Raw genomic sequence first — 14,505 nt, forward strand, 5'->3', positions numbered from 1 at the left:
ACATCATAGTGATAGGATTTACAACATATAGGGAAATCACATCAGAAAGATAAAATGGTAGGCAATCATACAATCATACAAGGGAATCATGACCTAGCCAAGTTGACAGATATTTTGGGGGGACACAATTCAATCCATGACATCCACCCTTTGGCCCCCCAAAATTCATGTCCTTGCCACATATAAAATATATTCACCCCATCATATTATAGCAAAAGTCTTAAGTCAACTCCAACTCCGAAATCCAAAAATTCTTCCTCACTGTGAAATCTTGAATACGAGTTATCTGCTTTCAAAGGTATGATGGTAGAACAGGCACAAGGTAGACATTTCCATTACAAACGGGAGAAACTGGAGGGAAAGAAGGAATAACAAGCACCAAGCAAGTCAGCAGAACATATTACATTAGCCCTGAATGGGGTGTTTTTGGAAGCTTTGAAAATAATCCTCTGTTCCCTGACACGATTTACACAATGGCCTTGCCCTTCAGATTCTAGGTATTAGCCACAATCTCCAGATTCTAGGTATTGGCCACGCTCTCCAGATTACTGAGTGGAGGCTCCTCAGCTCTGGGCTTCAGCTCCGCCTTCCAGGCTCAGTGGGATGGCAACTCTGCTCCCTTGGCTTTAGGCACACCATTCTCCTCATCCATCTGAGTGGTGACTCCACCCTTAGAAACACCAGAGGCCACGGCTCCACCCTTTGAAACCCCAGAGGTCATGGCCATACCTTTTGAGACTGAGGCAGCTCAGCTTCTTGTGTTCCTTGTCTCTTCAGCTTCTGCTTCCTGGTTTTTGGCCTCTTGGCCCTCAGCCTCATGCCTGCATCTGCCCTGCTGGGCCAAGTGTCCCAAAGCTCTGTAGCTCCACTGTAAAGTGCCTGGAGACACCCCACTCCACCAGTATACTTTGGCGAGAAGGCTCTGAGCCCTCTTGCTCTGTGGGTCAGCAAGCCTAGCTGCACCAATAACTGCCCAGAGGCACCCTACTCCGCCAGAAAGCCTTCTACAAGCAGGCATTCAGCTCTCTTACTCCAAGGGTTGGCTCCAGTGCTGCCTGGCACTGGTCTCCTGTTTCTGCTGCTGCTGGTTTTCTGCTGCTTCCGGTTCTCTGATGCTGCTAGTCCTCTATCCATTCACAGTTTCAAAACCACTTCCAGATTTTAGGTATCTGTTAGAGCAGCACCCCACTCTTGGTACCAAATTCTGTCTTAGTCATCTAGTGCTGCTGCAACAAAAATACCACAAGTGGATGGCTTTAACAAAAAGAAATATATTCTCTCACGGTCTAGTAGGCTAAAGTCCAAATTCAGGGCACTGGCTCCAGGGGAAGGCTTCTTCTCTCTGTTGCCTCTAGAGGAAGATCCTTGTCATCAACCTTCCCTTGGTCTGGGAGCATCTCAGTACAGGAACCCCAGGTCCAAAGGATGCACTCTGCTCCTGGCACTGCTTTCTTGGTTGTGTGACATCCCCACGTCTCTCTGCTCACTTCTGTCTTTTATATCTCAAAAGAGATTGGCTTAAGACACTACTAATCTTGTAGATCTCATCAATATAACTGCTGCTAATCCATTTTATTACATCATAGTGATAGGACTTACAACATATAGGGAAATCACATCAAAAGATAAAATGGTAGGCAATTATACAATCATACAAGGGAATCATGACCTAGCCAAGTTGACAGATATTTTTGGAGGACACAATTCAATCCATGACATACTCAAAGAGTACAGGTAAATGGATAAATTTCTTTATGGACTAGGGGTAATCTTTAACAGTGCATCTGTTAACTCAATATGACCCTACTAAGATTTGGCTGCTGCAAGTGTTTGTAATCTTAGGCAGCATTTCATGGAAGTTTAGGATCTAGGACCAGAGTGCTTAAGAATCTAATAAATGCTATGGGGTGTTGTCTTAGTTATCTAGTGCTGCTATAACAGAAATACCACAGTGGATGGGTTTAACAAAGAGAAATTTGTTCTCTCACAGTTTAGGAGGCTAGAAGTTCAAATCCAGGTGCCAGCCTTAGGGGAAAGCTTTCTCTGTTGCCCTGGAGGAAAGTCCTTGTCATCAGCCTCCTGGATCTAGTTACTTCTCTGTGCAGGGACCCTGGGTCCAAAGGATACTCTCCTCTCCTGGCTCTTTGTGGAAATGAGGCCCCCTCTCCTCTCTGTTCCCACCTCTCTTTTATATCTCAAAAGATTTGACTCAAGATACAACCTAATTCTGTAGGTTGTGTCCCATTGCTGTTAAGTTGATTCCAACTCATAGTGACCTTGTAGGACGGAGGAGAAATGCCCCGTAGGGTTTCCAAGGAGCGGCTGGTGGATTTGAACTGCCAACTTTTGGTTAACAGTCAAGCTCTTAACCACTGATTTACAACACATAGGATAATTGCATCAGATCACAAAATGGAGGACAACCATATGATACTGGAAATCGTGGCCTAGCCAAATTGACACACATTTTTGGGGGGGACACAATTCAATCCATAATAGATGTCCACCTGGAAAAATACACCACAATTTTGCCTTCCTCATCCAGCCTCAGAACCTCTGATTCTACAACAAGGAGGCATTAGGTCTTCCTCTCCTCTGGGTTGGTCAGACCATTCCCAGAATGCAGCATTTAACAGCTCTGTGCTGAGCACGTACCTTGTATAAAGGACTGTGCTAAGCATGGTGGGGAGACAGAGATATATGAGATAATCTCTCTAAGATTAATGGGCTAATGTGCATGAAAGTGCTTTGTAACTATAAATACCTGCAGAAATATAAGTTATTATTTTTATACTAATCACTAGTAAGGAAAATACAAGAGAGGTTTAAATGTGGAATACACGTTAAACTTTTAGAGATGTTCAGAATTGAGCAAAGTCACTTTCAGTCATAGGAGATGAAAGGAGGCTCTTAAGAAGAGCTGGTTTGTAGAGGGCAGGCCAGAGAGCATTCCAGATGAACACACTAGCATGAGCAAAGGTTTGTAGGAAAACTTGGGAACCTAGAGAATGGCTAATAACTAATTCGTCAGCATGTAGGGGACTGGCTAGGACTCAGTGTGGAGGGTCTTGAGCACCTGCCGTGGAAGAGGAGAAACAGAGGGATTTTCATCTGAAGAATGACTTGAGTAGAGCTGTGCTGTAGAAGATTGTCCTGGCAGTGGAGGGCAGCAACTCTAGGAGGGTCACCAGGGGAGAGAGACTAGTTAGGAGTCTGTCTTTGTTACCTAAAGCTGCTATTACAGAGATACCACAAGTGGACGGCCTTAAACAGAAATCCATTCTCTCACAGTTCAGGAGGCCAGAAGTCCAAATTCAGGGTTCCAGTTCCAGGGGAAGTCTTTTTCTCTCTGTAGGCTCTGAGGGAAGGCCTTTGTCATCAATCTTCCCCTGGGTCTAGGAGCCTCTTGGCGCAGGGACCCTGAGTCCAAAAGACACACTCCACTCTTGGCGCTTCTCTCCTGGTGGGACGAGGTCTTTCTCCTCTCTGTTCAATTCCGTTTTATATCTCAAAAGAGATTGATCCAAAATAGAACCTAATACTGTAGATTGAGTCCTGCCTCATTAACATCATAGAGGTTATGATTTACAACACATAGGATAATCACATCAGATCATAGCATGGTGGATAACCACACAATACTGGGAATCATGGCCTAGATAAGTTGACAAATATTTTGGGAGGACACAATTCAATCCATGACAGAGGCCATTGCAACAGTTTTGTAAGAGAAGGGAATAAGTGTTTTTCAGTGCCTAATAATGTGCTTTATATAGGTGATTTCATTTAATGACAGGTAATAATGGTAGCCCTGGTGGCACAGTGGTTAAGAACTCAGCTGCTGCTAATCACAAGTGGACAGGTCAAACGCACCAGGTGCTTCTTGGAAACTCTTTGGGGCAGTTCTACTCTGTCCTATAGGGTCACTATAAGTCGGAATCAACTCAACAGCAATGAGTTTTAATGATAACTGGAAGGAGCCGTGGTGATGCAGTGGTTAAAGTGCTTGGCTGCTAGTCGAAAAGTTGGCAGTTTGAATCCACCAGCAGCTCCACAGGAGAAAAAACCTGACGATCTGCTCTCGTAAAGATTACAGCCTAGGAAACCCTATGGGGCAGTTCTACTCTGTCCTATAGGGTTGCTGTGAGTTGGAATTGACTTGATGGCACTCAAGGACAATGATAACTGGAGGTCTCTGTGTGGCTCAAATGGTTTGCCCACGACAACTAACCTGAAGGTTGATGGTTTGAACCCAACCCTGGCAAAACCTCAGAAGAAAGGCCTGGTGATCCATTTCCATAAAGATTACAGCCAAGAAAACCCAATGGAGCAGTTTTACTCTGTGACATGTGGGGCCGCCATGAGTCTGAATCGACTCCACAGCTGTGGGTTAATGATAACTGGATAACTAGATGAGGAATTGCCTTCCCTGAAGCATTTTAAGAGCGAAGAGATGGACTGGTTCTGGCTTAATCTGGAGGGAATGCTGGAATGGAAATCCGAAGACTTTGTTTTAGCCCCGCTTCTGCCACTGACTAGCTGTGTGACCTCAGACAAGTCATTTCTCCTCCTCTGGTCATTGGTTACCTTATCTACAAAAGTGGGGTTTTGTTTGTTTGCTTGCTTCTTGCTTGTGTTTTTATTGGGCTGGGATGGTGAAGAAGCGTTTGTGTGTAGAGGGGGCAAGGGGTTGTACCAGAATAGCCACCAACGTGAGCTCGAACATTCTGATGTGATGTGTCTGGTCTCCAGGTCAGGGTGGGAAAGAGAAAGTGTGAACCTGGGGCTCAGACAAGTTTCGGTTTAACTCATGAGTCTATCATTTACTAGTTGCGTGATGCTGGGCAAATGACTCAGCCCTTTCCTGTTGCCTAGTTTCCTCATCTGTAAAACGAGGATAATAATATCCACCTTTCAGGGTTGTTATGTGGGTTAACTAAGACAATAATAATAAAAAAAAAAAAAGACAATACCTGGCACAAAACACCAGAAAGGAAAAAAAAAAAGGCTTCCTTCCTTCTATTTTGTGTTATTCACATTCATCTAGCCTCGTACCTCCTTGTTCCCTTTCACCGAAACATAGTGTAATGCCCGCCTTCCATTCAGGAGGCTGCCGTTTCCCTGGAGGTCCTCATTTGACAGACCCAGTGATGGCATTTCACCATGGTGCCTGCATGTATGGTCATGCCCTGGCTACACTCACCCCACTGTAAGCAATGCCAGCTAATCCCAGCTGGGAGTGGCCTCTGACCATTGCTAACCTGGTAGACCCTGAATGAGGCCAAATGGGCAAGACCCCATGAAGATGGTGCTGGTGGAATGTGAGTGTGCCACCCTGTGCCCGGTGGGTGGCTGGACCCTCGCTGAGGATCCCGTTTGCTGAGAGGAGGCTTGAACTCTGTGTTACTTAGGGTGGGAGATTACTGTTTTCCTTAGAATCTTCCTATGCAAAGAGGGTATATCAGTCTCCGAGGGCTGCAGTAACAGGTACCACAAAGTAGGTGGCTTGGGATGACAAATTTATTATCTCACAGTTCTGGAGGCTAGGAGTCCAAAGTCGGGGTGTCAGCAGGGCCGTATTCTCTCCAAGGCTCTAGGGGAAGATCTCTCTTGTCTCTCCCAGTTTCCGGCAGCCGCAAGTGTGGCGGCTAGAACGTACCTTCATCTGGGCTTCTGTCTTCAGGTGGCCATTTTCCCTCGCATGTGTCCTCTCTTTTATAAGGATACCATTCATGTTAGCTCAGGACACGCCCTATTCCAGTATGACTTCCTGTTAACTGCTAACATCTTCAAGGACCTTATTTCCCAGCAAGATCATATTCACAGGTACTGGGTGTTAGGACTTCAATTTATCTTTGTGGGAGGACACAATTCAATCTATAACGGGGAGAGAAGGGATAGGGGACAGGAGAAAGGGGTCAGGCCATGTACAAAACAGCATTATAACTAATTGATGGGCTCCTTGGTCTACCCCCAAGACAATTCCTTCTTTGAAAATCTTCACAACCCCTTGATGCAGACATGCAAAATGTTTGTTTTAATGCCATCTAAGACGTGTTGCTCTTGTCCCCGGGACACCAGGGCCACCCTTTTAATCAGCCATGTGACACAACTGAGCATCAAAGTGTTGAAGGGACACTGAGAGTAAAAGAAGTGCGGAGAGATTGAAAGGGTTAGTCCCCTGAGGATCTTGAGTTGGGATGGAAAGAGAAGGAGAAAGAGAGAGCAGGAGGAAGGGAAAGGTGCCCTCGGCCATCTCCATGGTTTTTGAGGCCCTGAGAGCCAGACGGATGGTGTCCCCGTGTGGTACAAACAGTTAACTTCTTACTGCTAATCGAAAAGTTGGAGTTTCGAGTCCACTCAGAGGTGCCTTGGAAGAAAGACCTAGTGATCTACTTCTAAAAAAAAATTAGCCATTGAAAACCTCATGGAGCACAGTTCTATTCCGATGCACATGCTGGTGAGTCAGGTGTTAATATGTCATAGAACGTGAGTAGTCCATCCAGACTGCAGAGCAGATGAGTGGGGCAAAGGGCACTGAAACCTGCTGCTGGGGCACATCTAGGAGGTGATCAGTCTGGGGTGGGGAGCCCTGGCTGGGGTCTCCTCTGGTCAGCCACTACTAGGACCACTGCTTGCTGCCCCTCCCCAGGTCCTTCCCCAGGGTTCCCGGTGGTTTGGGGACTCAGGGGACTCTGAAAGGCCATCTCAAGGAGTATCTCATTTCTTGGTTCCTTCTTAGGGTACTGCATCCGGAGTGGGGTTTCTCCTTTGGTCTGCCCCTGGGTTCTGTGTCCTTGACTGACCCAGAGCAGGATATCCTTCCGGCCTGGTACCAGGAAAAGTGGAGGCTCCCAGCTTGGGAACTGTGTGGCTACTGGTGTGTGCCTGGGGCGCCGCCTGGGTCAGGCTGGGATAAGAATAGCCAGGGCCAGGGGCCAGAGGAGCCTACGGCTTAAAGGGAGAGGCTGCCTGATGGGCAGCGCTGGGGGGACTCATGTTAGGGAGACGTTTAAGAGATTCCTGAGGCTTAGGAGCTGATACCAGGGGAGACCATGGAGAGGCACAGCCTACACTAGAGATGTACCCGGCCTAGAGCCGTACCCAGCCTACTTTACTGGGTAATTCCTCCCAGCACCTCTAGAAATCACCCTACTGTTTCCAGAGCCAGTTGGGTTGGGCATTACCCTCCTCATACTCTTCTTTTAAAATGCAGATATCCCTGGGAAGGATTAACACTTTGGTCTCCAACAGCTCTGTGTAAATTAGTATCAGATTTTTTTTTCTGGGCTGAGAGATGGGGGCTGCTTGAGAGCTGGTGCCCCTTTCCTTTCCCACCAAGGCTTCTCCACACCTCTCTGACTTAAGAAATAGCCCACTGACCCTGGGGCCTGTAGGAAGGCCTGTGGCCTTTGGGTAAATGCGCTTTTGGGGCTCTTCTGTCTGGAGCTTCCTTCCCTGGCATTCTCTGTCCCCGGGTGCTCTCCTGACCTGCTGGGCCCACCCCAGCATGCTAGAATGTGGAGAAGGAAGAACTGTTTGGGAAGGTCTGGAGCTGCCCCACTGGAGCTGAAGGGTTCTGTTTTCCTTTTTCTTTCTGGTTAGCTGTTCAACCTTCCATATATGTTTCTCATACTCCTTTGCCAGTGACACTAAGAATGTGGCCTCGTAGGGTCTAGGCCAGCTTCCTTTCCTCAGGAAGCTGATGAGGGAGTGCGTGGTGTGTGGTAGTGTGTGTGTGGGTGTAGGGGAGGGGAGGAGGGTCTAAGGAGTGGGAGATATTTAAGATATGGAGTGTGGGGCAGTGTGCATGGAGGAGGGCGTGAGGGGTGTAGGAGATGTGGGGTGTAGGGCAGTGTGCTGGGGGAGGGCATGAGAGGTGTAGGGGATGCGTGGGGTGTGGGCTGCCTTGGGGAAGGTGTGAGGGGTGTGTGGGTGTGTGTGCGGTTTGTGTGAGTTGAGGACTTTGCATCCCTGAGAATGACTGTATCTATCAGGACTGTCTTGATTTTAAGAGTTAACATCAGTAGAAGATATTCTGCTGTATCGTCAATGACATGTCTAGGCTGCTGTTTTAGGAACTGTGGTGGCAGGGGAATGGTGGGCAGGGCTTGTGGACAGACACGTGTGCAGAGCTTCCCCACCTGAGGGAAGGAGTTTGCCTGAGGCAAGGTGTGGGGGCTGGGGCGCCATGCTGGTTCCCACAGTTGGTGGCTCGGCCATGCCGGTTCCCACAGTTGGTGGCTCGGCCTTTTTCTGCTTGACTTCCTTAGGCGGCTCTCCTCAGAGCAGAGCAGGTGGCTGTCAGCAGCCGGCAGCCCACCACCCACACGGCCAGGCCCTGCCCATTGGTTCTGCATCAGGGCTTAAAGGCGGTTACCCCCACTCTTCCCACAGATAGTACTGCCTCATGGGACTGCTTGCACCTCCTTCTCTGTCGTATGTATGGAGGAGCATTTTGGGTACTGATTCCCCCAGTTCTTCCTCACCCCAGGGTTCTGGCACATCTGCATAGAACTTCAGGGAAAAGCACAGGGTCAGGGCCAAGATGACTTCTGAGCATCACCTCCATGTAGCCTTCCCCACACGGGCCTATGGACCTGCCCAGCTCTGCAGTGGCTCCCAAGTGAGACCCAGGGCCAATCACCCTTAGTTGGCCTCACTCTACTCATCTGTAATGTAAAGGAGGGCCCTGTCATGGAGAGGAGAGAGAACCTTTCAGATGTCTAAGAAAGATACTACCAGAAAACAGCCAAAGAATTGTTATAACTGAACGAATTAGAGACATTTGGTAAAAAGCACTGGCCTCCAGCCAGGATGTCCTTCTTCTGGAAGGTTGCCTCACTAGGCTTATTCGATGCCCTCTGGGTTAATCCCATGCCTCTGCAGTTGCCCTGACATACATCCCTATCCTCTTGCCATGGGTTGCCCATAATTTGAAGCTCTTCTCAATGCTGCCTTCTTGCCCCTTGCAGACACTGATGGGTTAGCCAGCCCAGCTGAGGACAGGGGAGTCGGGACCGGAGCAGGAGAGGTGGATCCAGAGCTGCCTCTCATCTCTTTCCTCTGGTGAGTCCTCTGGGCAGAGCAGAAATTTATTGGTATGTTCTGCCCTCTCTTTGGTGCCCTGGCTGGATTGGACGTAACTTATAAAAGGGCAAGCATGAGGGGAACAGCTGTGACCTGCTTTCTGAACTCTGTTTAATAGGCTGGCCTCTTCCAGAGAGTTTTCCCAACCCACACAGGAACCCTGGAGAGTGGGACTCCAAAGGGCAGGAGCTAAGAAAGGTGAACCTAGGCTGGAGATCACAGGGGTGGCAGTCTGGGCCTCACAAGAGACCTAAGTTTTCAGCAAGCAAACGGTGTGCAGTGAAGCAAAGCTGAGAAGGAGGATGGCAGATAGGGGCGGCAAGGACTAATGAGGGCTGCTGTGTCCCCATCTCCAGCTCTACCCATTTTCTTAAGTCTTCCTTCCTTTATACTTCATGGGATCTACAGTGTCTCCAGAGAGATGAAGGCTTCCTAGACTTTGCTCTTTGGAAATTTCCATGGTTGTTTTTCTGACTGGGGGTGGGCTGGTATGAAAGCTGTGTGTGAAGAGGTTTCCTCAGGTGTCCCCTTAGCCAGAGGCTAAGAGTGGCAAGGGGAGGTCACCTTGAGAGCTTCTCTCTTCCTTCCCACTGTCCTGTCCACCCTTGTCTGGAGAGCCAAGGAGGCTGGAGTAGTAATCCTTAACTGTGATGCTCCTCAGAGGGAACCTGAGGCTGAATTCATCTCTGAGGGCTGGTTCTTGAGGGTGCAGTGGGTGAGGGAAGAGAAGAGAAAGCTGGAAGTGTGGACCAGACAGAGAGGAGTTGTGGCTGCTCTGGCTCCTGGGATGATTCCTGGGTTAGAATCCACACACTGCCAAGCCCTTTCTCCCTCTTTGCCAAAGGTTCCATCCAGTCAATTGCCAGTTCTGGTTCCCAGCCGTGAGATCTAAATCGTGCGCTCTGGGAAGGAAAGTTTTCAGAGGAGCCATGAGCTGCCTCACCTCTTCCATTCCTGTCTTTCCTCATACTCAGATTCCAGAATCTGCAAGGTGTGTGGTGGGAGCTGTATTCTTTATGGATTCTATGTCAGTGTGTGTGCATGTATGAACGGAACCAACAGTGCAAATAGTTTCTGAGCCTGGATCTACAAACTCAGCTGTCTAGAACCATGTCACACAGGACCCTAGCACCTGCCCCCTGGTCTCCCAGGACCCAGAAAGCCCTTTACTAGGCTCCTGTGTCCACTTTGGCTTCAAATTAGTAGATCATCCAGGGAAGGGCCAGCAAATAGGAGGGTTTGAGAGTAAATCCCAGTAGGAAAGGCTTAGCCACGTGGGGCAGCTTTAATTTGGCCAAGAGAATGCTCAGCAGGGATGCATGAGTGGGAAGAAAACACAGCAGTTCTCCTCTGTCTCCACATGTTTGAAATTAAATGAGAGATACACAAAGAGAACGTAGGTTAGATAAGAGAAAGGCCTTGTTGGTGCATGTAATTTAGTAATGGGCTGACCATCAAAGAAGCTCATGTTGATGTGTGCCGTTGAGTCGATTCCAACTCATATCAACTCTATAGGATGGAGTAGAACTGCTCCATAGGGTTTCCTAGACTATAATCTTTATGGGAGCAGATCGGCAGATGTTTTCTCCCAGACAGTGACTGGTGGCTTTGAAGCTGGGCACTTTAACCATTGTGCCACTAGAGCTCCTAAATAAGCTTATCTAATCAAAAAACCTGTTACCGTAGAGTCGATTCCGACTCATAGCGACTCTACAGGACAGAGTAGAACTGCCCTATAGAGTTTCCAAAGAGTGCCTGGTGGATTTGAACTGACTTTTTGGTTAGCAGCCGTAGCTCTTAACCGCTACACCACCAGGGTTTCCGAAGAAGTTCATAAACCCGTTGCTGTCAAGTTGATTCTGACTCATAGCGACCCTATAGGGCAGAGTAGAACTGCCCCATAGTGTTTCCAAGGAGCGTCTAGTGGATTCGAACTGCCAACCTTTTGGTTAGCAGCTGTAGCTCTTAACCACTAGGCCACCACGGTTTTTGAAGAAGCTTATAGAGGTGTATCAAACCTGTAGGTTTTTAGTAAGGAAGCAAGAGTCAGATGCACACCTGTTTGAAGCAGGGAGCTGGCTTAATTGGCCTTCCTCACATAGCTTCCAGCTTGGCAGGAGGAGAGTGTGCCGATACTCCCTGTGAGAGCTGCATCTGTGGGTGGGGAGAGGTGGGTGTGTGGGAGGGGAGCCAGGCAGCAGGTCACAGTGTGGCTGTGGTGCGGAGAGTGGGGAATGCTGTCCCTCACCGCAGAGCCAGCTGGATTTTGGGTGTGGGTGAGTGTTTGTGTTGTGGGGTGGGGGATAGGGCCAGGGGCCCTCTCTGAAGAGAAAACCCTGGAAGCTAAAGGAGTTCAGGCCTGTGTCCTCCAGCTCCTTGACCCTATCTGTCCTGAGGAAAGGTGCTCAGGGTCCCTTCCTAAAACAGCCTCGTAAGCTGAGTCCTACTCCCTTTATAACGCTACCAAAAGGTGAAATGACCAAGGCCAGGGTCCTGAGACCCTCCCCGTTTTTCACTATGATGCTTGAGAACGCTCTATTTTTCTTGCCCAGCCAAGATGGGCTAAGACATGTAGTGCCTCCTCTCTTTATGCCCCAAGAAAGGATTGAATTATTTATGTGTGTATCTATTGTAAGCTCCCTGGAAATGTGCCACGGTCATGTAGCCATGGAGTCCCTGGGTGGTGCAAATGGTTAACGTGCTTAGCTGCCAACTGAAAAGTTGGAGTTTTTAGTCCCCTCTGGGGTGCCGCTGAAGAAAGTCCTGACGATCTACTTTCAAAAGGTCATAGCCTTTGAAAACCTTGTGGAGCACAGTTCTACCCTGACGTACATGGAGTTGCTACGAGTTGGGGTCTGCCGGGTGGAACCTGGCACATGACTGGCACTCAGCACTCACTGGGATCCAACTCTGTGGCTCAGGATGTGAGGAGGAATTGGCCTAGATTTAATCTGGTCTTCCAGTCCCAAGCAGAACAACCCTGATGTGGTGCCGTCCAGCAAGAGCAGCAGAAAGCTCTCTCCACCCCCACTGGCCTCAGTGGTGGCCCCTGGGGCTCCTCCCTCTCTGGCACTGGGACTGAACAGAGGCAGCTCTATGGGAGGGTCTGCCTTCTCCCTACCCCACCCTTTGACTCTGACCCATTGTGTGGCTCTGCCCTGGCCCCATTTCCTCCCCTGCCAGCCTCCAGCCATCTGTTGGCAGCTGTGTGGACTGAGTGTGGTGCCTGGTGCTGCTTGGACACTGGCACCAGCCGGCTCAGCCATAAACTTATCATCTTCCTTCACCAGCTGGCTGCCAGTTCTCTTTGGGGTTCCTTTCATTAGTTGCCTTGTCTTCCTGAAAGTTTTGGAGCCCTAGTCTGTGGGGTCAAACCTGGCTGTACTTCAGAATGGCCTGGGGGCTGCTGAAACACAAGTCCAGGGACCCACCCTACTGAATCAGACCCTCCAGGTCAGGGGCCAGGAATTTCTGTGTTAAAAAAAAAACTTCCCAGGTCATCATTGTGGTCATTTGAATGCGGACTGCATATTTAATAACAATATTGTGTCAATGTTAAATTCTATGGGTGTGCTAACGGCATTCTGTTTATATGAGAGAATGCCCTAGTCCTTAGAGACTTAGGCTGAAGTACTTAGAGATGAAGTACTTGCAGCTTAGATTCTAATGGTTAAACAGAGAGAGAAAGAAAAGCAAATGTGGGGAAATGTTAACAATTAGTGCCTGCAGGTGGTGAAAGGAAGCTGGCTGAAAATGACCTCTCAGATCATTTCCATCTGCTCTCCGAGAGGTGGACGTTAGAAGAGAAACACAGCCCAGGCCACCGAGGCACACAACTCCGGGGGGCGCCATTCACACTGTTTACTTTGTTGTGGTCAGGGGTGTCATTCACATAGGGTACAGTGTGTGGCCCTGCCTGGAATTGTAGGACATAGCAGAACTGGCCCCAGCTATCGCTTCCAGAATGGGCCGTGTGGTAACAAAGGTCCACCCCTCGTCCATCCTGGACCTACTTGTATATATGCTTTTCCCAGACTCCCTAGTAGCCCTTGAGATTGAAGGCACAGAGCATTTTCTAATTTGTTGACTGGGCAGAGGCTGAGAGAGAGGGACTTGGATTAGTAGGAAACGTGAGACACTGATTCCTAAAATACTTTGTTGCCCCCTCAGGAAAATGAACTGGGGGGCTTGAGTTTTTAGAGGGAGGTGGCTTGCTCTGACTCAGGATGTTAGGACTTTTTACTCCTACCTTTCCCCTTTTGGAGTCCCCCTGTGCCCAGCTGCAGTTCTCTGAATCTTCACTTCCCCTTAGGGGCTGCCTCTTCCTGGCCGGCCTACGGAGGACGCAGTTTGCCCTGTCTCCTCATCGCATCCCATCCCGCAGCCTCAGAGAGCTGAGTCTTTTGGAAGGAGCAGCTGCTAGTGTGGCCCCGGGCGTGAGATCTGTCAGCGGCTGGGCCTCCTTCTCTGCGTGGCTGACAGGCAGTCTGGTGGCGCCCTGGCCCAGAGCCAGGGGGACGGTGGTTAGAGTGGGGTAGCTCGGTTTTCCTCCGTCTGAATTCCAGTCTGGGAAGAGCCACAGGAGTGGGGCCTACTGGGTCACCCTTGGCCTTTCTTCCCTTTCCTTCCAGGCATTTGACTTGGAATTCCTCTGAGAAATTTTACTTAAGGGAATCAGTGGTTCCAAACCAGACTCCCAGAGCTGGACGGCACTTTGTGTGGTCCTCTTCTATGTCTGTCTACCAGCCCTTATAGATGCCACGCCCACCCAGTTGGCTGAAACCTGGTCCCTTGTTTAAAGAACCCCAGAGAAGGATACCACCTGTTCTCTGGTCACCCATCTTCATGTCTAAAAATTCTCACAGAATCTAAAAGGCTGTACCCTTACATTTCTGTTCAAGTAAATTTTTCTCGGTCGAAATGAAGTGGACTTGGAACTTGAGGTGCTTACAGTTTAAAGGAGATGACAGATTGAGAAATTTAATTTTGAATAAAATTTTAAGACTATGTTTGAGATGTGTACAGTTTGGTATTGGGAACATAAGGAAGGGGCCATTATTCAGTCTGGGGGTTCAGAAGGGGCTTCCTGAAAAACATGATATCTGAGAAAAGTCTAGAAGGGCAAGTTAGTCACACGGGCAGAGAGAGGTGGGAAGGCATACCAAGAAGAAGGACGAGCTTGAACAAATCGCAGAGGTATCAGATACATGGTAATGAATGGTTGGAGGTGAGAGAGAGATGGGGGCAGGAGATAAACACCTTGTAAAGGAATCAAGTAGAGAGGCTTGAAGGGTTTTAAGTAGTGAGTGATGTACAGGGAGTCCCTGAGTTATGAGCGTCCGACTTACGAACAACTCATACTTAAGAATGGACTGCCATAAAAAAAAAAAGCCTGTTATATGAAAAATTCACTAC

At 48.8% G+C, this 14,505-nt stretch overlaps 1 protein-coding gene across 2 annotated transcripts in view; it reads left to right on the forward strand.

The window, feature by feature from the left end:
• The window catches only part of PIK3C2B (phosphatidylinositol-4-phosphate 3-kinase catalytic subunit type 2 beta), a 91,549-nt gene that overhangs the window by 9,859 nt on the left and 67,185 nt on the right, over positions 1-14,505 (forward strand). The window contains exon 2 of one of the 2 annotated variants that reach the window (XM_010590242.3): positions 8,976-9,069. The exons of the other annotated variant lie outside the window; for it this stretch is intronic. The gene's annotated coding sequence lies outside the window, so the exon portion shown is untranslated. The remainder of the gene's footprint in view (positions 1-8,975; positions 9,070-14,505) is intronic. 2 annotated transcript variants of the gene reach the window in all.

This window comes from Loxodonta africana, chromosome 20 (genome assembly GCF_030014295.1).
Source record: "Loxodonta africana isolate mLoxAfr1 chromosome 20, mLoxAfr1.hap2, whole genome shotgun sequence".
Lineage (NCBI taxonomy): Eukaryota > Metazoa > Chordata > Mammalia > Proboscidea > Elephantidae > Loxodonta > Loxodonta africana.